Source organism: Nomia melanderi, chromosome 7 (genome assembly GCF_051020985.1).
Source record: "Nomia melanderi isolate GNS246 chromosome 7, iyNomMela1, whole genome shotgun sequence".
In the NCBI taxonomy this organism is placed as follows: domain Eukaryota; kingdom Metazoa; phylum Arthropoda; class Insecta; order Hymenoptera; family Halictidae; genus Nomia; species Nomia melanderi.
Window position 1 is genome coordinate 4717896 of NC_135005.1, and position 22835 is coordinate 4740730.

Here is a 22835-nt window from a genome sequence, read left to right on the forward strand (position 1 = left end):
CGAGCTGAGACTCGACTACCGCCACGAATTGCATTTCCGTTCGACAGAATCGTTCGCGCTCGAGAATTCTATCTTCTCTCCCCTCCCGTTCGCCTCTTAATCCTCGTCGTTTTTGTAATGTAGATGCACGCGGAGATGCCTGATCGGCGAAACTGTTGGTGACAGTCTCGTTTCTTTTAACACGTTGAATGCCGCACGATTTCACACAGCAAAATACGCAAAATGAAAGAAATATAATATCAAATTATTTTATTGAACCGTTTTATTATTATTGCACGTTTAATTTGTCGAACGTCACCGCATTAGGTAGTATTATTTATAATACAAAAATATTAAAATAATCATCATCGTTTAATTGACTAAATTATAGTAACTTAATTTGGTTGGGAGTCACCAGTTATTCCCATGGCGTTTAACGTATTAATCAGTTAACTACGTTTGACGAGTATACACGTCATCTTAAAATTCGAAATGATATTAATTTTGATCACGATGAATTAATTATCATTTCAGATACATATGTAATTCTTCTTCGTTTTGCTTTAGTTTTTCGTTGAAGTATACTATAAGTGGACTTGCCCTGCGTTTGACGAGTATATACTTCTTTGTTAGATTTTACTGTGCGCACAATGAGAGATGTTTGAAACTAAATTCCACAGTTTACAGTTCACAAATAGTTTCTCTTCAATAGTATAGTTAATATATGAAAAAACCGAAGAAAGTCTATTGTTACAAATTTTATAAGGATTACGTATTAATCATGTTAAACGCTGGGTTGTTCCACTGTTAACACAGTACACGATCAAAGCAATTTTCCTAAAGAAACAGACATTGGGAAGTCAGGATTTTTCGCAACACTTACTCTTTAAACTTTCTTGCATCTTATTGATCTAACAGAATTCGGTTTGTTTTATATGTTACTGAGAAAATTTATTTTTATGTCTCTATAAAAAATTACATCATTCGAATTCGAGTGACATCGTGGTCAAAGTGTTAAAGAGGTCCTATTAAGAGGACGTTTGGGGGGAATGCTAAAAATGGATGATCTGTATTTTATTAAAAAAATGATTAAAATATATTTCAAGGACTCTGGTTCAATTTCATTAACAGTATAAGTACTTAAATTAACCCTTTCCGGTCAGGATCGCCACAGTGGCGACATTTTGAAATTGTCGTAGAAGTCGGCGTCGCCAGTGTGACGACATGATCTTATTCATGATTTTTGGGGTATGGAGATGTACGTGATTAATTCGTACATAATGTACAAAACAACAACGAAAAATCACTAAAACATTTAAATTTTGTGAAATGCTTAGTTGATCAGTTGGTAGGAAATTTCCGGCACGAAACAAGATCTGGAGCGCAACCATCAACATTTTCCGTAGACAATAGGTTAAATCATCAGCTTCGTATAATTTGTTCGGGAAACAAAAAAGACTGTACCGTATGTTCCGACAGGAAAACTCCAGAGAAGAGACAAGAAACACGCATGTATTGTGATACCTGTACTCGGAAGCCAGGGCTTCATATGGGTGATTGTTTTGAGAAGTGCCATACTTTGGAAAATTACAAAAGTTAAAACTTTTTGTTTTCGTGTAGTATAAATACTACTAAACACTATAGATCAGCTTCAACATATTCTGTGTTTTTTAATATGCATATATTTGCCTCAAATCACTTAGGGAAAAAATGATTCCGAAAAGCCAAATTTGTCCCGACTGCTGATACTCCCGCCTGAGAAATTTCCCGACCGCAAAGGGTTAATAAAGAAATTCTTTTTCGATTGTCGCTGTCGGTGTATTCTCTTAATATTGTTTTATTATAAATATATCTATACTCCCACGATACGTTTGATTATTTTTTATCTAAATTTGAAACAACGTCGAAGGAACTAGAATTTTTATTAAGTCCGCATTACTTACATGGCTTTTTGATATACCGGAAGTGGAACATTCTGTTGTATTTTCAGTCCTCGCGCGTTTATGTTCTTTTCTAATTAATATTTCATCGAGAGGCCCCATTGATCCAGGCGCAATTGAATACCACGAATCCTGGAAATCTTCCATTCAATTTCCGCTGAAAAGAAATTTCCGTTTCCAACAAAGGATATCATCCGCCGGGCCGCTGTACGCTATCTAATAACATTTTGTATCCTGTCGATATTCTTGAATGGAGGAACTCGAGAAGAAAGAAAGAGCTTTACGGATTGCGCGTCGCACACCGGTGAAAAATCACGAAAATCTTGGAAAATATTTGTTTCTCGTAACAATCGCCCATTTAGACTTTTATAATGACAATAATTAGTTATGTTAACAAATAAGTTATTATATCAATAAATGAGTTATAACAAAAATTATTTATATTAATAAACAAGTTATTATATCAGTAAATGACTTGTAACAATAATTAGTTATATCAAAAAATTAGTTACAACAATGCTTAGTCAGTTATCAAATAGAACTAATTAAAAATTATTTAAGAACCAAATGACGTTACTTTACACGGTAATCAAATTCCGATCGTAACTCATAGATCGATTTGCAGTTATTCTGACAGACTCGATCGCTGCGATGTTGAAAATCCAAATTGAATTCGCGGGTGAACATTCTCAATATGACTTCGACATTCCAGAAACTATATCTATGCATATTATACGGATACTGATTGCTATTTAAATGCACAAATTTTTACTATATCGGTTTAGGAGCACATTCTTCAAATTTAAGTTACAGTAAACTTTAAATTCTTTTTTATTATTTATTTTTTCCTGATAAATGTTGGATTTCATCACATGATTTGCCTTCCTTATGTCGCTTAGCATCTTTGTTCCCAGTTCAAATTAATTGTATCAATGTGTTAAATTATCGCAATAAATATAACTTCTTTTCGTTTGGAAATTGTTAAAACAATATGATACGATTCCTGAGACCATTTATGAAAGAAACCTTAAGACAAGGTATTAAGTAATTGTTCTCTGTTATTGATATTTGTTTCTTATTTATAACAAACTTTTATTAAACGCCTCTTATTCATAAATTGTTAATCTTACAATTAAGAATAATTTAATCCAATTTTGTCATTTAAAACAAGGGATATCTTGTTGATCATTGATCGTTAATAAAGAAATATGAATAATCTAAGCATTACGAGTTTCATTTGTGGTTGATATGCTTACAAAACATTACAAAAACAAGACTTTCAAACCAAAAATATTATTTCCGTTAAACCTTAACAGTTGATTCTCCAAACTGACTTATCCACCATCGAAACATCGCAAAAAAGAAATGCAATTATAATTCCTTGTTACAATAAGTTTCTATCGTTTAATTGTTAAAAAGTTAACCTACTTCTCATCTAATTTGCATCATTAGTGTATGAATACGCTCTTACAATAAATCGTGAATACAATAAATTGCTATATCATTATATCATTGCCATTATGATTTTATATTATGATCAATAGTATTTCCTTATTTGTACACATTAATCATACAAACCCAAAAAAAGAAAATGAAATTTTTCAATAATGGACTATACATCATTTTATCATGATACGAACGAGTTAATCCTTTGCACTTGAAAGTTTTTTCGTTACATACATTCATAACTTCCTAATAAAACAAGTAAATTTGCATTGTAATAGAAGTAATATACGAGTTCAGGAATGGAACTATTATATTCCAATATTTCATGTTTAATTACCTATATTACATAAAATTTAATATCAAATATAGAATTTTATAATGTTACTATGTCAAATCGAATGGCAACCGTCAGTCGTCTCTCGAGTGCAAAAGGATTCAATGTATCGGTAGCAGAGGTTGGAAACAGTTACCACTTTATTTCGGTTCTTCATAACTGTTTCAAAACCGGAACCAATATATAACAGTTTCAAACAGTCATTTTCGGAACCTTCTCAATCCCTGATGGGTAGCATCGTCGCAGATCGTACGACTGAGCGGTAACGAAGAAATTAACCCTTTGCATTCAAGAGACGACTCTCACTCGCCACTTGATTTGATATAGTAACATTATAAAGTCATATATAATATGAAGCATCAATATATGAAATATTAGAATAAAATAGTTTTGTTTTCCGATTTATGTATATTTTCTCATTGGTTGGTTTCAAAGAACGTTGTTCATATCTCATTGGAAAACGTCGAATATTTCTAGCGGAAAATTATCGAGTGCAAAGGGTTAAAAGGTTCCGCGCGACGATTGCTGTTCCCGGTGGATCGTTTATAGCTGGTGTCATGTCGATCGCACATCTCCCGGGCTCGCGATCGCATCCCCCCATTCTTCGCGGTGTGGAACGCGGGGACGGAGAATCTTTTACAGGGTTACCAAACACGTTTAAATGCGGTTTCCCTCCGGGTGGATACGCGCGCACACGCACACCTTACACAATGACAGGGGGGAGGTGGAGCGGTTCGACGTGTTCGGGCGTCCGTGTGTCGAGGGCCGATTGGTTCAGGCCGGTACATCTACCCCGAAGGAAGGGAGGCAAAACCGGCGCGAACGGGAACGAATCACCGAGAGGGGAAGGTAGTCCTGGACGGCGGGAGGGAGGGAAGGAGAGAGTGCCGGAGGGACAGAGAAAGATGGACGGTATAAGACGACAGGGAGGGAGAGAGAAACGAAGAGAGGGCGAGAGAGAAGTGACAGTGGAAGGGAATCCAATATAACTGCACACACGTTTATAGGGTCGATGGGAATATATTGGAGCGGATATTGAAATACTTGTTGGTAGTTTGAGTCGAAGGCGAGAGATGCCTTTCTCGATGCCATCTTGATTGCGCAATCGAGGCATCGGTCCACGAGTACAGAATTTGACGATAAAGATGGTACGGATTATAGAATCCTGGACGGGGAACTTACCCCCTTGAACCACCTTCCTTCTTCTCCTTTCACCCTGCCCGCGTTTATTCGATCAAGATCGCACCTAGCGCCTACCCCTTGCCCCTATCTTCCAGTTCCACGGAATAATAGGGTTATACATGAAACGTCCAAGGTGTTAAGAAACCTCGCTTTTGGTTGATACACCTGTGACTGTTAAATTCTTTTCGACTTCTTCGAAACACCCGACACGTGTGATGTGTTTAACACTTCGACTGCTAAGTGAACGCTTGTCAAAGCTTCTATTCAGTTGAAACAGCTTTTTTCACTCTAGAACTACCGTACCTGTCGAAATGACTGATTTTAGTTTTCTTGTTTTTCAATTATTGATGCTTTGAAAGTATTTAATATCCGAAATGATTTGAAAATGGCTAGTTTTGTTTAAATACTACGACGAGTGTGTAAAGAAATCGAGAAAAATGTATCGTTATAATCTTTATAAGGATTATGTATCAACCCTAAATTTGGGGCGAATTGGATATTTCTGATTTTTCAGTTTTTTGCTTATAAAACGAAGATTTTTAAGTTTTTAAACATTTTTTTTATCGATTTTGAAGCTGAATACGTATTAATAACGAATTTATGAAAACAACTTTCATTCTAAGTTTTAACTAGTAGTTTCATACTGTTAAATCTGAACTAATTTGATTCACCCCAGTATACCTTAAATGATCAGTAGTTCTAGTGTTAATAAAGCAAAAATTAAAAGGTCAAGATTCTTCTTCTTGCTCTACTATCTTTCTTATATTTCGTACACCCAATGAAACTCTTTCGATTCACCACTAAGAAAATTAATATTTTACACTTTGCGGTCGAATGGCGTCATAATGGCGACTATAAGCTTCAATATCTAAAATCGAAAACTGCAAATGAATAATTTAATTACTCAGCTAACAAGAGACTGTCATGCGCTTGTTTTTCTTTTAGAAATTTAAGACTTCGATGCATAATTCAGTTTTTTATTAAAAAAAATGTTAGAAGTTTAGAAGTTTTAAGACAGTCTCGTCCGCAAAGGGTTAAGTTTATGTGGAAAATGGTGTCAGCCAAATTCGGGTCACGTGCCAGTTAAAGTGTTAATGAAAATAAGATGAACCCTGTGACGCCTTTTGACCGGATTCCTTTGGGTGAGGGTTTCCGAAGTGGTTTGACGCGTTGTGCGCCGTTCATCAGTAGTTGACGACGACGTAATTTGTAGAATTTTCGATGAGCTGTAATATATGGAAACTGTGTCTACTCATTCTATTAACCTAGACTGTTGAAGCTTGGACCGATAAATGCACGAAAGTAATGACACTGAGCTATTTTTTATGTGACGCGCTATCATTAGGGTAAGTCGGGGAGGGATGACCCACTTTTTTTAAAGAACTATTACATCATAAATATCGTGCTTGATTAATGCTTCATAAAGTTACTTTATTGTTAATAATTTACTAAAGAAAATGGAATTTGATATTTGTTCTGTGTCTACCTTTATTCCAGATGTTAACGATTGATAATAGAAGAATTATGTGTTTCCTCCTAAAATCCTCATGCTGAAAGGTGAAGCGACCTATCTACTCCAGGTACATACTTAAATCTCCGGAAAAAGATGATCGCCTGTATCGACCACAATGGTCATTAACTGCGGATCGTGTACAGATGTATCAACTGTCTATATGACTTTTAGTTTCATATGACCTTCCAAATCCACCACCGATGGATTGTTTTATTACATTGTAAATTCTGTCTACTCCGAACCATGCGTATTCCACTTCTCATTCCAGCAATTTGCCTTTCCACTTCCACCATTTTCCAAATCACATCTACAAGCGAATCTTCCTTAATCATTTCTGTGACTGTTACAAACAGATTAGTTTCGACATTCGACGAAATAACTTTACCACGAACAGTCGAGTCTGTCTTGGGAAGGTCCAACCAGTTGTAATTTACAGTAAAGAAACTTGTTCTCCGGAGTCTACTATCATTAGTTTATTTCGTTATTCCTAAACCCGATCATGAAGTCCCATAGTTCGTGGACCGATACGACACAATATGATGCTTAATTTATTCAGAAAAGAAGTAAGTAAAAATTTTCGTCACGAGTTTGACGCGACATCATAAACCAAGGGGTTAATACACAGGCATTACTTACAAAATAGCGACCGTTCCGGTAGCACATACTCGAAGACTACAATCAAGATCTCGGCCTGAAAAATCTTTGATTTGAAAAGGCTTCAGCTTCTTTCATGTCCGACTCGAATTGAACCGCACGGTACACTCAGCGAATCCATGTTTCATAGATACTGGCGTCCCGTGGCCGAAATTCCGTGCCCGAAAAGTCACTGAACCGTGCCGGGTAAGATTCACGGATAAGAAGAGGGGTCCCGTTTGATCGCGCGAGCGCGCGCCGCTTGAAACGAGGCGAAAAACTAACCCCCGTCCCGTATCGCTTCTATTGGCTGAGATCGGTGCCTGAACAATCATGCTCGGAACAAGGAAAAGCCCATTTTGGACGGTGATGCGCCGCAATGAACACCACGATGATGATATTAGTATAATAATCGAGCTAGGTCGTGTGTATAGATTGCATGAGACAATGGAGAGGTTGAAAAGAGACAGAACGGGAATGAAAACCGAGAAAAGAAGCAAAGGACGGAGGGGGGTTGCACGATTTTCGTGTGCGCGTATGTGTATACGTCCAGGTGGTTGCATACGGTAAATAATTTCATATCTTCTGACCCGTCGCGTTTATCTTTCTGATCTTCTGCTTCGAATGGTTAATTAATCTGAAAAGAGTTCGCTAGATGATTATCCGAGGACCATTATAGTTCGTTTAACCCTTTTGTCTGTTTCGAGCGACGCATCCTCGTGCGCTCGATGGGTCAGATCATCACGGAAGTCTCTCACATTACTTTTTAACCCCTTGTCGTACGATTTATTTCTTAACTATGATCGATACGACTACTTTGTCGTTAATTAATCATTACTTTGTCATTATTAAGACAAATAATAAAATGATAAGCATATTCCAGATTAAGGTTTATTCCAAAGTATAATAATTAATAACAGAAGAATAATATTTAATTCGAATTCAAAAGAATTGAGTAATATTCATGTTTGTTCAATTCTGTTTAAAATCTTCACTACGAGTTTGACACGTTATTGTAAAGCAAGGGGTTAATGGGCTTCTTTGCTTTTGATCCTTCCTCTGCTTCGCCGTTGTAATGGCGGCGCGAATGGATTGGTGATTTTAGCTTTTAGATAGACCTCTTGTCGTTAATTTGTAATTTTTAATGCAACAGTTGGCAATAGCTTTTGAAGAAATATCGTTTCGTAAATATACAGAATTATTATTATTTCAGGACTGTTTCTGTAAAGATTAAGGATTAATGATTAGGTTTTAAAAAATTACTGAATTAGGGAGTAAATATTTTAAGGTTTGTTTAAATTTGTTATTTGAGAAAAAAGAGAACTTTTTATTCTTAAATTCGATTTTATTTCTTGGAATATGAAAAGGATCAAGTGAAAGGAATGCGTTTCTAGGGAGTCTCAGATGTTGACAAACCATTAAAAACGTTATGAATGGGAAAAAGTAAAAAGGAGGAACGGTCGAAGATTATTCCTGTCAATCAAATGAAATTTATATCGCAAGAACCAAAATTTAATAACAATTCAGTTTCGGAATGGCTATTCGAAAATTAATATCTTCTAATATAATTTACGCCATTGAAATTCAATGATTTTATAACGATTTAATATTCCAAGTAAGATTTGCGAGTGACTTAAAAATGTTACTAAATATCACATTTAATTACATCAGAAATCTTAATCGCCGAAATTGTATAACAATAGAGATTTTTATACAGATATTCGGATTCTGATCATTACTAGCCAAAATAACATGCGTTCATGAAACGGAACGGTTACTACGTCATAAAAATCGTCGCATTAGTGTAAGAGGGTGGGGACGCGGTTTAACCGTCGCCGGTTGTCATCCCGTGTCCTTTCAAACAATAACGAGAGGACAATGACTAGTTCGAAGTTCGCGTACAAAGCGGGTGTAGGTATACTCAAATAGCACTTATAATGGCACTTATGAAAGGAGCCGTGCCTAAACGTACCTGTATCCCCCGCAGATACGCCCGGTAATCGTGGGTACGATTGCAAAACCCTTTCACCGATCGGATTCATTGTGCGGTCTGATCCAGTACAACGCGTCCATTCTCGTCCGATAACCACCGCGCGCATGGATCGCGCAAAGCCACGCTCCGGGCACTTCTTCCACTTCCGATTATCCGTTACCATTTTTTTTTCTCTCCATTGCCTCCCGCCCTTGTTTGTGTAGATTACGCCTGATTCGAACCTATCAGAAGCATTTTGCTTCTATTCTTCGAGCTTCAAGGAATCGTTAAGAGTATTCTTTCCCTTGGTAGGATTCGACCCAGCATCTGCAGTGGCCATTTTTCGGTCCACAAGGATCATGTTCTTCTTAACGGCGATTTAACTGAGCCGATCGATACTTTAATCCTCGTTCACACAATTTTCGAGGCGACTTGATCCAAAGTCGAACCTTCTAGACTTCTAGACCTTCTTCTTGTTACGTTAAGTTTTTTGTAGAGTTATGTAATATTGAGAATATTAAGAAAATTGATTATAAAATATTATAGGATATTGCATTGCACATAAGCTAACGAGCATTTTAAAAGTTTTTCATTCCATGTAAGCACTGTAAAGAGATGAAGAAAGTTTTAAGGGTTCAAAACAAGTTTCGGAAACTTTTAAATTTGATCCCCGCGATCGGAATGTCTTCTAACACATTGTTGATCGGAAATTTTATGCAGAAGCTATCCCATGTCATAGGATGTTATTCCGTAATTAAATACGAAAGAAACAATCTAAATAAAGTTCAATATACTTTATTTATATATAAAATGAATTGTAATGAAACTTTGGACATATCTTTTCGATAACTTTGAATATTTTGCTTTTGCAATATTTTATATTGCCCTGCGTTTCAAAAATTGAAATGTCTAATGTAGGTGCAAACACAAGTTGACTCGTGACCGATCATAAATGTGTTAAGAAACAGAAGCGCAGCAGGATAACCAATTACGGTACATAATAAGACTAACGTAACGTACCGATGACCTGATTTCTAAATAGTATTTTATAACCTTTTTCACGTATCTTTCGTTTCCGATGGACGGGAACCCAATACGCATCGCACTCATTTATTCCTTTGCTGCTACATCTTGCACGAGAAAGAAAGAAAGAAAAGAAAAAAAAAGAAGACGACCTATCTGAGATTCTCAGTCCTCCAATTAACCCAATTCAAGGATCCGTGCGTTCCTAAACTGAATCTTTGTTACGCTCCGCGATAGTAGCCAGAACACACGTCCCAGCTTGATCGAGGGTGAATAACACGGGTCTGAATAAAACCTTTTTACATGACCACGAAAAAATAAAGAGCGTTTAGGTACATGCGGTTAGAGGGACAGTGGATAGAGGAGAAGCGCGGAGGGGAGGGCGGGGATCCGCGAGAGGAAAGGAAGAAAAGTCTCGGATTTCCTCGTTCGGCTTTGCCCTTGTCTTTCGCCCTCTCGAGTTTCCTGGATCGTTCTCACCACGCCCAGCAATTTGCCTTGTGCTACAACTTTGCGATCGATTATTCCTCGATTACGGTGTAACGAGATATCCAGCCACACCACGCGTACCGTCGTGGTCCCCATTGTCCGGGGACTGGAAACCGGGCGCGCGGTCCGTTCTTCGACGTTAATGCTCAGGGCCGTGGTGCGCGCTGGGACCTGTCGTGAAACAATTATACCCGGAGGCCACGGTCGCCTTCATTTCGAATTACACAATGTGTCGCCGTGCGTCCATTGTCGGTTCCGCCCGGCTGATTGACAGAGAAAGGATACGGCGAATCGAAAGGCACAATGGCCGCCCGAGTGAATCCCGGTGCACGGGAACGTTCCGGGAACCCCGCCTGAATCAGTTTCGCGTCAAGACGTAATTTAGATCTCGGCATCTTGTGTGTAGTAGACAGATTTCGTGCGTTGTTCCGAGTGGATCTAACGGTTTAGGGGTATTATGGTTGATTTTTATTGGTTACAATCGCCTGTGGTCTCTTTAAGTGGGGTGTGGATGGGTATTGGTAGCATTTTGGGAATAAGATTATCGTATTATTTATCCGCAGGTATAGAACAGTTTATTGAGGATTAGCACTAGTACTATCGAGCATTTAATATGATTGATAGGCAATCCCTACAAAAATTGTAGCAGTTAATTAATTTCAGTTTCTTCAGGTATTCAGTAGAGTAATCAAGTAAAACTACTTATTTTTAAAATCATTTCCAGTATTCAATGCTTTTAAGATATCAATAACTGTGAAATAAGAAAATCGGAAGTAATTTTGACTGTTACGGTAGTTCTCGTGTTAACAATCGACGCTCGAGGATTTTTTAACTTTCAGTAGGTCAAATCTTTTTTCGTGACTGTAAAAAAATATATTATGTAGAATAAAGTTACTAAGTATCAATCTGTAAATACAAATTAACAATATATTTAATAGTTTGAATTATTGTATGAAAACGAATATACCTTGTAATCTTTAAATTACAATAACGTTGAACTTCTACTCCTGAGCGTATACAAGTTTAAGTTACTTAATTATTTAATTTTATTCGCCACTTTGCTATGTAAAATGAGATAAATGAACAAGATGTCAATGTATTGGTGACTTCAAAGTCACACGGGCCTATCGAAGGTTAACAAACTTTTAATAGCAATAGTAATCAAGAATCCTGTATTATCAAATTGTATTAAGTAACATGATTCAATTATTATTTGAGACCTACTGTTGAACGAAAGTTATTAGATCGTTTTTTAATATAAGATTATAATCAGTTGTAATGCTTGTTATAGCTGTACAGTAGATAAAATATTACGATTAGTTTCTAAAACACTGTGCCACAGTTCTTTTTATTCCACTGAATGTATAATCGAAGTGATATTATTAGTAAACTCTAAAAATTTATATTTCTTATTTTCTCATTTTTCTAGACCATACTATGAAACCCAAATGTTCTTTACTATTTTTATTCGATAGTTTCTAAACGCTTCCTTATATTATGGTTAACTTAAAATTAAAACAATGGCGACACGAGTGGTCACGTGATAGTCCCCTCATTGGTCCTCCTTGACTGAAAGCTCTTGACGACTTCTATTCGTGTAAGCGAAATGACGCACTAAATACCCTTATATATTTTAATGGCCCCTTAAGGTCATATATAGTTTCGTCCCTTTTTGCAGTAATATACTCACTATTTAAGCAAGAGTTTGTAACCTAATCTTTTACACACTAATGGCCACTCTCATTAATATTCAACATCCTTTGTATAATGCAGTGGTTTCCAAACTTTATGTTACAACGCCCTCTTTGAAAAAATTTAATCTTGGCGCTCGCTTCATTTCATAAAATAATACAGACACATTTTGAAATGATAAAAAACGTATATCAATACAAAACATGAAAAAAATATAATTATAATTATAAATAATAACTTTTCGTGCACCCTTTTGCACTACTCCGCGCTTCCCAGTTTGAAAATCGCTGATATAATGCATTAATATGTGAAACATTGAAACAAAGGAATCCTGCCCCTTAATCTATGTATAATTTCTCCTTAAGTTGCTTTTAAAATATATTGTCAGCATCTCATCAGAAAACATTGAATATTTCTTGTGAAATACTTTCGGAATGCAAACAGTTAACTTATATAACTCTCCTTTTTCGAGAGAAACGTAACCCATCGATATCGAGAAGACAATACCAAGAATCGAAGTTATCATCGGTCCCAATATCAGTTGGCTCCAATTCGCAGTACCATTTATCAAGTCGCGAAGGATAGGTCGGTCAACGAATTAAGGTATTTACATAAGGAAGATTTAGTGGCTCTCTTGGAAGAAGAATCGGAATGAACTTGTTCGCCGGGCTTTCGTCTACGCGGCGTAGGCGGTGCTTCGTCCCGTTCCCGTCTTTCTTCCGCCAAGAGGAACGCCGAAAGACCCTCGACAATTTTGCGTATATACTTCGCGTACTTTGCCGTGTCTCCCTGGGTTAGGCCACTTGGAGCGACAGAGAAAGGGAATCGGCCGGCTACGGTGGAAAGCGAGATACGTGACGAAAGGGTGGAGGGAGGAGGATGGAAACTCGGAACCTCTCGTTTCGTGGTTGGACGCGAAGGAGGAACGCGGAGATGGCCCGGGCAGTTACGGCATTATATACCTAACAGGAAGAGAGACAAAGCGAACAAAACACTGTCGGGGCGTCGCTCCGCAAACACTGCGTCCCCAGCGGTCGGGGGTGTAGGGGGCGCAGGGGGACGGTGAACTAAAACTTGGAACAAAAGTCCTCACTTTTGTTCTCTCCAAAGTTTTTCGAATTATGGCCGTGGTGCTGCGAGAAAGACGGAGGAAAGGAGGACGCTGCCTAGGAGAAGAAGGAGCTCTCTGTGATTTATATCTTCGCCAAGGTTTCGGAATTATTAAACTTTCCCGGGGGGCACCGGCGGAAAAGGAGGCGAAGGGAAGACGTTCACGGTGGACGGGCTACCGGGAGAGCTTGTACTGTAATTAAGCCGTTTTCTAATGAAGATTGATAGTTCAATTAGCACCGTGCCGTCCCAACCTGTGTCTCTTCCTTTATTTAGAGCGGGCGCGATCTACTTGGCTCTGGCGCCCGGTAGCTTTGTGTATTCGATTCCAGCCAGCGTCTGCGATGGAGTTTATTTATTGTTGAGTGCCGGATTTTTAGATGCAGTTTTGGGCAATTATTTATGTAAACAATTGCCTGATACAAGTTTGTCTCTTTTTAGTATCACAATTCATCGTAGGACTAAGATTTTAACTCTTTGCAAATAAAGATTTTTTAAGGTGTACAAAACTTTCAAGAGATGAAGCTAAATTATATATTGAGTGTTTAAATAAGAGGAAAAGGAAACTATATACTGACCCGTCCGCTTAGTTAATTCAATAGAAGAGGTGATTGTTGTCGTGAATTCTACTTGGTTGACAAAACTTTGAAAAGGTTCATTATTTTCTAACAACCAATCACAAAACCATTGTTTTTTATTTCATACACGTAATACTCAACATTCCCACGCTAAATCTCAGGTTTCAATGAACGAAGTTCAAATTCCAAGCCGAAAAAAGGCAGACTTCCATTTTAAAATTCGCAAGGGTTTGAAAAGGTTTCAATAATAACTGTTTGAAACTATTATATGCCGGTTCTGACTAAAACAATTATAAAGAACCGGAATAAAGTGGTAACTATTATTACTTATATTGGTTCTGAGCTACATTGGCTTCGATTCTAATTCATCGGAATCTATATTATATTGGCTCTGTATCAGTTCTATATCTGTATCTGTCGATTTTACATTTCGGTTCTGTATTTTGGTTCTGTATATCTTTATTTAATTCTAAAACATTTTGGTTCTGTATTTCTTTATTACACTCCGAAATAAATGCAAAACCAAAAAATAACAGTTATAGAACCGATATAATATCGTTTCTGAAGAGCCGGAACTGAAACTCTATAACTCAGAACCGATACAAAATAACAGTTATGCCTTTATTTCGGTTCTCCATAACTGTTTCAACAACCGAAACCGATATCATAACCGTTATCAACCCCTGAAATTCACGAGATGCTTTTCACGAGCGTCGATCGAATCATAAACACTTTCCGATCACTACTAATTCTTGGCACGAATAAATATCGACCGCGATTAAGTACTTCAACGGAGTTCGGTCGCTACCGGCTTGATTGAATCGGTATCGGAATCGGTCGCGGCATCGAGTCGTAGACGCGAGAACGGTACGACCTAATTAATTTATTCACTCGGCGTGAACGCATCGTATTGATTGATGCACGCGGATAACGTGGCTGGCCTAAACCGGCTAGGGATAATTTTCACTTGGAACAGGCGGCCACTCAGACGCGACAGGATCGTTTTCAACCGACCAGCTCGGCGAGAAGGGGGTGGAGCCGGGCGGGAACGGGGTGTTTGTACGTTTTTCGTTTTTTCGGCGGGTCGAAGCGACGGCACAAGGAAGAAGAACGGGAGAGACGTGGTGGAGTACGATGACAGTGGAAAGACACGTCCGCCATAGAGAGAATGTCGATCTCGTGTTTTTGCGAACGGCGGGAAGACACGCGGAATGGACGTTTGTCGATATCGTTTTCACCGAACGACACGTACGTATAAGTTACGATGATGTGAGGGGCAGGATCCATTAGACTATGCAATTGTCCACGTATTGCATTGTCAGCCACCATGGAGATTTCTATTCAGGAATCGCGGAAGTCCCTGGCCGCGCATTGACGAGAGATAGAGGATGATCGAGGACCGGCTCTTGTTGCGAGAAGGAAAGAGATACGACAGAGAGAGAGAGGCCACGAGCGAGACGGACGTCGGTGATCGACAAGGATACTGGTTACCTCGTGTTCCTCTTTTTTTATTTCCTAAACGACAGCGCTGCCGATAGTTCTCATAGACGACATAAACGACGAGCGTACTTTTCTTATGACGTTCGAAGCTCTAGTGTTTTTCGAAAAACTCACTTCGCGTTTTGTGCCTTCAATTGCGTTGCTCTTGTTTGATTATTGAAACTGTCTAAGACCCGACGTAGGTGTATTCTTATCATTATCAACGCGTACATGCGTATAATATTGTAGTCAAAGATGAAAAGGAATTCGTTCAAGGAAATTGTAATGCGATTACTTAGTTAATTAAAAAAATGTCAGTCTTGTTTCATAAACCGGTGTACAATTTTATTTTGTGTACATATACTTGCATCATGTAACGGATAATCAATTTTTGGTCACCTGTTATTCCATCACGACACCAGTACACAATTATCAATATTTATTTTATTTATAACTTATTATCTGCAAAAAATGATTAAAAACTGATTGAATATACGGTAAGCAGTAAGACTCAGTACGATCAGCCTCTCAGTGATCCCCTTTATTCCGCCGGTGTAGAAGTTACAAAATATTGGCAAGGTGGTCCGGAGCAAGGAGCCATAGGTCAGCGCCGCCGCCACGGCGGGTCGTGAAACACTTCGATTATCCATTAACAAGCAATTAAACTGCTGGTAACGAGGCACGATTCAGGACTCGAGTTGAGTTATCCCAGGAAGAGATTAAAAGCTGCCACTTGTGAGGCCGGGCGAAGCCCACCCTTTTGCGTTGTTCTCGGTCTCCCTCTTACTGCCGCGGTCGACCCTTTTTCTCGCGGTATTACCGTCTCTGTCCCGCCCAACCCCTCGACAGTCCCTGACCACAATACGGAGCGGGAAGCCTCTTTCTATGGATCACGCACAATGGATATAGTATATCAAACAAATTCGACCCCGCGAAATTATTGGCCACGGTAATCCCACGTTACCGACCACCGACGATAGTTCTCCCATCTTTCCAGCTACGTTGCGGCACGTGACCCGCACTGGCACGCTCTGGGGCTGAAAACCACGCTGAAATCTCAACCATGAAGCGAGCAGACGTAACATCGTGCCACCCCCTTCGCTGCCACCCTATTGTTAATATCATTTCGACTTCACTTTTCCTTGTCTTTCGTTTCCTTGTCAACGGTGTTTCATGTTCTATACAGTTACAGCGTTTAAATGGTTTCAACCAATTTTAATGGATGTCTTATTTGGGTATCCTTAGCTAATATATATATGATGATACATGAAACGTTTTGATATAATTTTTAGTCGATTGAATATTTTGCTTAAATCGCTGACTGAAAGTTTTTGAAGGTATATATACTAAAAAGTATTTGTTATATAGGTGTCTTTTTAACTTTTAACGAATCAAAAATATTTCAAGGTTACTTACCGCCAGGTTCAAGCTATATAAAATATAACGATCTTTTCCTCTGCATAAGCGGTATTGAAGTCAATAAGTAAAAGTGCGATGTAGCTTAAATTGCAATATTGGTCCGTGAAGGGTTAAAATGAATTTACCATCCACTTATGGGAAGATTATATATCTTTTAATCAAAATGTACTTCGTTACATCCGATTCCGTTCCTTTTGTAATTGCTATAAAATTACTAAAATTATAAGTATCTTTAATCGAAAATATGTTACGACAAAAACTGCGAATATCTGAATAAACACATTTCTGTAATATTCAACCCTTACGAATGAGTTGCGTTCAGCCGTCAATAGTTCCAGCCTTACTTTCTTTAAGGGGTTGAAAACAGTTACGATATTGGTTCCATTTGTTGAAACAGTTATGAAAATAGAAATAGTTATCGAAATAGAATCATACCTTCCTGTTATTAGATATATCGGTTCTATGCTATATCGGTTTCGGTTGCGATCTTTCAAAGCCTAAATTGGTTCTGTATTGGTTCTGTAGCTGTCATTTTTCGGTTCCGAAAGAAATGCAGAACCAAAAAATAACAATTATAGAACTGATATAATATCGTTTCCGTAGAACTGGAATCAAAACCTGAGAATCGTCATAATTACTAACAGTTATGATTTTACTTTGATTCTCCATAACTGTTTCAACCAGAACTGATACATAACAGTTTCAACCACTCAATTTCTGGAACCATCTCAATCCCTACTTCCTATCTATATCCAATCACCATCCAGTTTCGCGAACCCGTCACCCCCCCTTTCTTTTTCGATTTAACCCGCGTCTCTCGCGCTCCCGGAACCGATGGTGGTAGTTCCGGTGTCGCCTGTTCTCAGTTCGCGTGACGAGCGTGTTCCTCTCGCCGCGGAACGCGGGATCAATATTTTCAGCAATTATTCGGGAAGACGCGCGCGGCAACCCGATGGAATAACGGCGAACATTGATATTCCGCGATTTGATCGGATGATAACCGAGCGTCGGTTTGAAGCGCATCCTGATTTATGGCAAAGTACATAACAAAGATTTCGATGGCAAATCCAGAGGCGACACGTCCTTCATTCTGACAGGATTGAAAGCCGTAAAAATCCTTGTCGGGCGAAAGGGTAGCCCGATCTAGGTACGCATGCGTTTGACAGAGTAGATATATTTCGATCATGGATTTTCGATAGGCCGCAAGGATTAGGGGGGGCGTTCAACCCCTCCCTTCTCCCCTGCCCCTCTCTCCTCTTCCTCTGCCTACTACTCGCGCAGTTCAACCCCCCTTGAACTCCCTTTCGCCGTTTCGTTGCGGTCGCGCGCCCGCGCCGCGTGTTTGTTCGAAACAATGTGCGACTTAACTGACTGGCGGACGCGCTTGGTTCTCCCCGCGCGATCTGATGAATAACAGAGTGACGATGTTGAAGAGCCCACCTACGGGATTACCATAATAATCTTGGCTAACGAGTATTGTCCGGTTAATTGAAAAGTCATAGTTGGCCCGCCCACGCGCTCCCCCTTTGTTCCCGAATGAAATTCCTTGTTTCGGGGAAAATTCGACTGGCCGCAGAGGGAATTTCTGTAAATAATTCGTGCTCGTTTTCGAGGTCATTTTCATTTGTTCCGCGTGGGGATTTCGAGGTTCGCTTTCCTTTCTTTTCATGCGTGATTTTGTAGGAATTGTTGATGATGTTTATTTCAATGATTTTATTTGAGGGTTATTGGTCATTGGTAACAAAGGAGATTGTGTGATGTCGTTTATATAGTTTTTAATTCATTGAAAATATTTATTTACACAAGAATTTTGTATTAATTTTGACGTTTGTGAAATACTATAGCTGCTTGCGTACTTGCATTGACATTCGAAAATAAATATAAAATAACCAGATTATAGATTAATTTTTGAAGGAACTACTTTTGACGGTTTTCCAGAAATTTTTAAGTATCTATATAAATAATTTCAGTATTGAAAAGAATAAAATTTAACACATTCATTATTATAATAAAAATGTATCGAACGTTAAAAGAAATAAAATTGTAGTTTCATGTGTATTACTTCGCCAGTGACTTTATAACCATAATAATTACGTAATTTAAACACTAATAGAGAATCCACTATATCGTAAATAAAAAAATTCACATTAAAATTCTGGCATCTTTCTATCAATTACAATAATGCGAGTATCGTGGGCAGAAAATGCTGTTTCTCAAATGCACCCCCTACAACGAAGCAGCACGAGAAACACTTTTATCCGTGACCAAAACGTTAAAGACTCTCCGTGAAAAAAAGGGTGTGGGTATCGCGAGCTGCATTCTGCGAGGAATAGTAATATTAACATAAGACGACGATAAAGAACAAGCAAGCAAGGGTGAAAGAAAAGACTATATATAATTGAACGACGCGAAGCAAGGGGGTGGCGGTGTCATTTTTTTTCTTCTACAGCGTGGCCGGAGCACGATATGGGTGGGTTCGTTTCCGGCGTGCACCAACCCCCTTCCCCCTGATGCACTACCGACGCGGTAGCTACGTAGAGAATATAACGCGTATACAGGGTGGCTCAGAATGATTGCAAAAACATTTGGTATAATCTTCGGAAAATCAGTCTGAGTATTTATACTGCCAATAGCAATGTATATAATATATAATAACAATATTATATTATAATGGTTATTAGTATAGTGTTGTAAAAAGAATAATTACATACAGGGTTAAAATTAAATATGAGGAGAAACATGAATATAAATAACAAGTACGTTATTTATTAATATTTATGACACATATCATGACCATAAACCCTATTCGAAATAAGAAATAATAATAAATCTTAGTTTCACAGGTATTAGTATGAATTTGTACATTTGTCTTATAATTTGTACAATTATCAACCAGTTTTTCTGATTGAAATCTTTTACATCACCGCACACTTATAGAATTTTCCAATTTATTCAAGACAAATAGTAACGAAGAATTAATTCCACGTTGGTAATGTTCTAAGGATAGTAACAATTTTTCTGTAATTTCATGTGTTCTTACAATCGAACGTATAACATGAGAACTCACTTCAAAAGTTGGTTTCGTACACTGTGAAGAAGTGTCGTGCATTAATTGTCTATTTTATATTAATTTCTGAAAACTTACTTCACGTCGAACTTGTAATTTTAAAATGGGAGAAAGTACCTAAAATTTTAATTTGCCAATTCTGTTGTGAATAAGACCTAACTTAAACTGCGCTCCTGTAACAGAGATTTTTGCCTGGAACGGTTCCAGAAATAATCGGTTTGAGTTTTTTACCCATATGTTCTGAATCACCCTGTATAGGCGAACCTTAGGTACCCGTGTCACCCATTCAGGCATTACGATGCCATTTCTGTGGCTATTATTATCCGGACTCAGATCTTAAATGCGTCTGCCGGATATTGCCTCTTTGGCCGTGCCGATAAAAATTTCCATGCAAATTATCGCGAGTTACGCCCACGACTTATCTTTCTCTCTCTTTCTCTGCCTCTCTTTTCCTTGCTCGTCCTCTCCGTCCTGCTGTCTTCTTTTGCCGCCCGCCCGCTTTATAATTTCATTCTAATTCGACGCTCGCTAGAATTCACGCTGGGTTTCATAACGAACGTAATTCTGGTTTACGTTAGCCTCAACACTTCCGCTGTCGAGGACGCGCGACAATGCGATTACAAGCTGCCAAAAGAATGACCTGAACCCAATTGAACAGAGATTAGAAAGAACAATGAGAAATAAACTTTATTTAGCCCGATGAAAAATGTATTCTTGTTATTTTGGTTGTTTCTGCGATTGAAGTTTGAATTCGCGTAAAATGGAGCTGTTAATCGTTTGAGGATGACTACCGCCATATTGGTGGGATTAAGTTTTCACGTAGAAAATCCAAAGATTTCAAAATAATTTAGTTGTTTGTACAACAAGAGATTAGCATGCATAAATTAGATTTTTTATGTGTTGAGGGTTTTTCACAGTTTGATAATCTTTATTTGTGAAGGGTTAATTAGCACATATACTAACGTATAAAAAAGGTGCAAACAAAACTAAAAGAGTATTAGGGTATAGAGGAAATGATTGAAGTTCTGTCCTCATTTGAGGACAAAAAGTTTATTGAGAATAAAAGATTAAGTTCGAGGGTTTGGGTAATTTGAGTTTCTGAATTTCTTTAGGTCCATGAAATTATATACGTGGACTGGACCTGCATGAATTTTAAAAAAGTTAGTTATAAATGTTTGCAAGGAATAATATATTTGTTGGCGAGTAAATGTAGAATTCGTATGTATTTTAAATCAAGTGAAATTGAGTTGCAATGTTTGAATTAAGATAAAATAAAAATTAATTTCATTTATTGAAAATTATTTTACCTGTTTATGTATAATATAAAATATTATAATATACAATTTAAGAGTTATTTTTCTGTCATAATTAATTAGGTAGCCACTATAAATTCACATCACGGATGCATTTACCATAACGTTAGATAGGCTCCTTTCTTAGCCTAAATTATAGTGCTTTTTACTACTTCTTAATTTTGATACAGAAGCATAATAAAACAATAGATCAGCGAACATAATTTATTATATGTAATTTTTATTTATGATATCAAGTAAATTATCAATCAATGGAATTTTCAATTAAATCAAAACTGAAGAAAAATTTTCGTTCTGTAGAGATTTCGCAGGCAACAAGAGATCCCTGATATAATGAGAGCCGCATAAGAGACATTAACCCCATATCCTACAATTTCTTCCATAACCAGTCTCGATAGGACTGCTTATTTCATTGCTTATAATTCACTAGAAGAAGAAAAACAGTTCATTCTCATTTTATGTTTAAATTTGTTTTAAAGGACTACAATTGATAACAGAAAAATAATATTTAATTTGTATTTAAAAGTATTAAATAACATTTACTTTTATTAAATTTTGTTTGAAATCTTCAACACGACTCTTACACGTTATTGTAGGACTACGGATTAAAAATAAGAAGGGTTTAACAATAATAGAATAAGTTATAATAAAAAAGAGATAATAAACAAAAAAAGAGGTAGAACTACCGAGCAATTATGGTGATTTATTTAAAATTTCTGATAAAAAATGTCATCGTAGATTTGTTGAGATCTGAAGTTATTTTTATAGCTTTATCTGTGCAAATGTGTAAATTAATTTAACAATATTTCACAGAAACGTGCTTATAATTTCAATAATTGTGGAATTGACATTCTGAAATGAGTTAGTTTGATCCATTTGAAAATTCTAACATTAAAAGCATTAAAGAAAAAAAAAACAAAAAAAAATGTATACAAGCAGCCGTATCCATGCAGAGCTGTTGTTTTAACGGTGGAATAAATAAACTTGAGATTAACTCCTTTATTCGGCTCGCTCCGCGATGCCACCCCGGTCAAACGGGCAATTACGAATCAATGGTCGGTTATTACGTGACGTGTACAGGGGGTGACGAAAGGTAACCACTAAACAGAAACTTGTTTACCCTGTTGGCAGTTTTCGTTTCGCTGTTTGCATTTGACGGGGGAAAGAACAACTTTAAAGTTAAAGTTATGTTAAAATTAAAATATTTCGGAGTATAAGCAACTTCGTTAAGGGCAAGGATATTGATTACTCCTTGAAAACCAACTGAATTGAAATCTTTGTTGGAACGAATACGCCTTCTTTTTTTTCATTTTTATCCTCTTTGACATTTGATCAACTTCTGATCAATTTTAGGATTTTGTATTTTACGTCCTATCAATGCAGTTAAATTGAATAAGTTAGCTAATTTGTACATTGATTACCCAATCTTCTAATAATTAAATATTAAAGTGTTCAATTATTGATTTACTTATTGAATCATTGAATTATTAATGGTTTATATGTCAAGTTATAAAAAGAAAACTAATTTAAATCGATACTTACTCTTCATCCACCTCAAATTAAATAATCAATTTCTTAATAGACCTCTTCCACGCTCAAAATAAGAAACAAAATGACCCGGCTGACGAATATATAATCCATATACGAAATATCCCAAAACATCTTC

At 37.4% G+C, this 22835-nt stretch overlaps 1 long non-coding RNA gene across 7 annotated transcripts in view; it reads left to right on the top strand.

Moving 5' to 3' along the window:
• LOC143174703 (uncharacterized) overlaps window positions 1-22835 on the top strand; it is a 94800-nt gene that overhangs the window by 4740 nt on the left and 67225 nt on the right. Inside the window, exons 1-2 of one of the 7 annotated variants that reach the window (XR_012998924.1) lie at window positions 6177-6227; window positions 6379-6843. The exons of 5 other annotated variants lie outside the window; for them this stretch is intronic. This is a non-coding gene — a long non-coding RNA (uncharacterized LOC143174703). Of the gene's footprint in view, window positions 1-6176; window positions 6228-6378; window positions 6844-22835 lie in introns of those variants that run through there. One more of the 7 variants, XR_012998922.1, reaches the window with a different exon arrangement.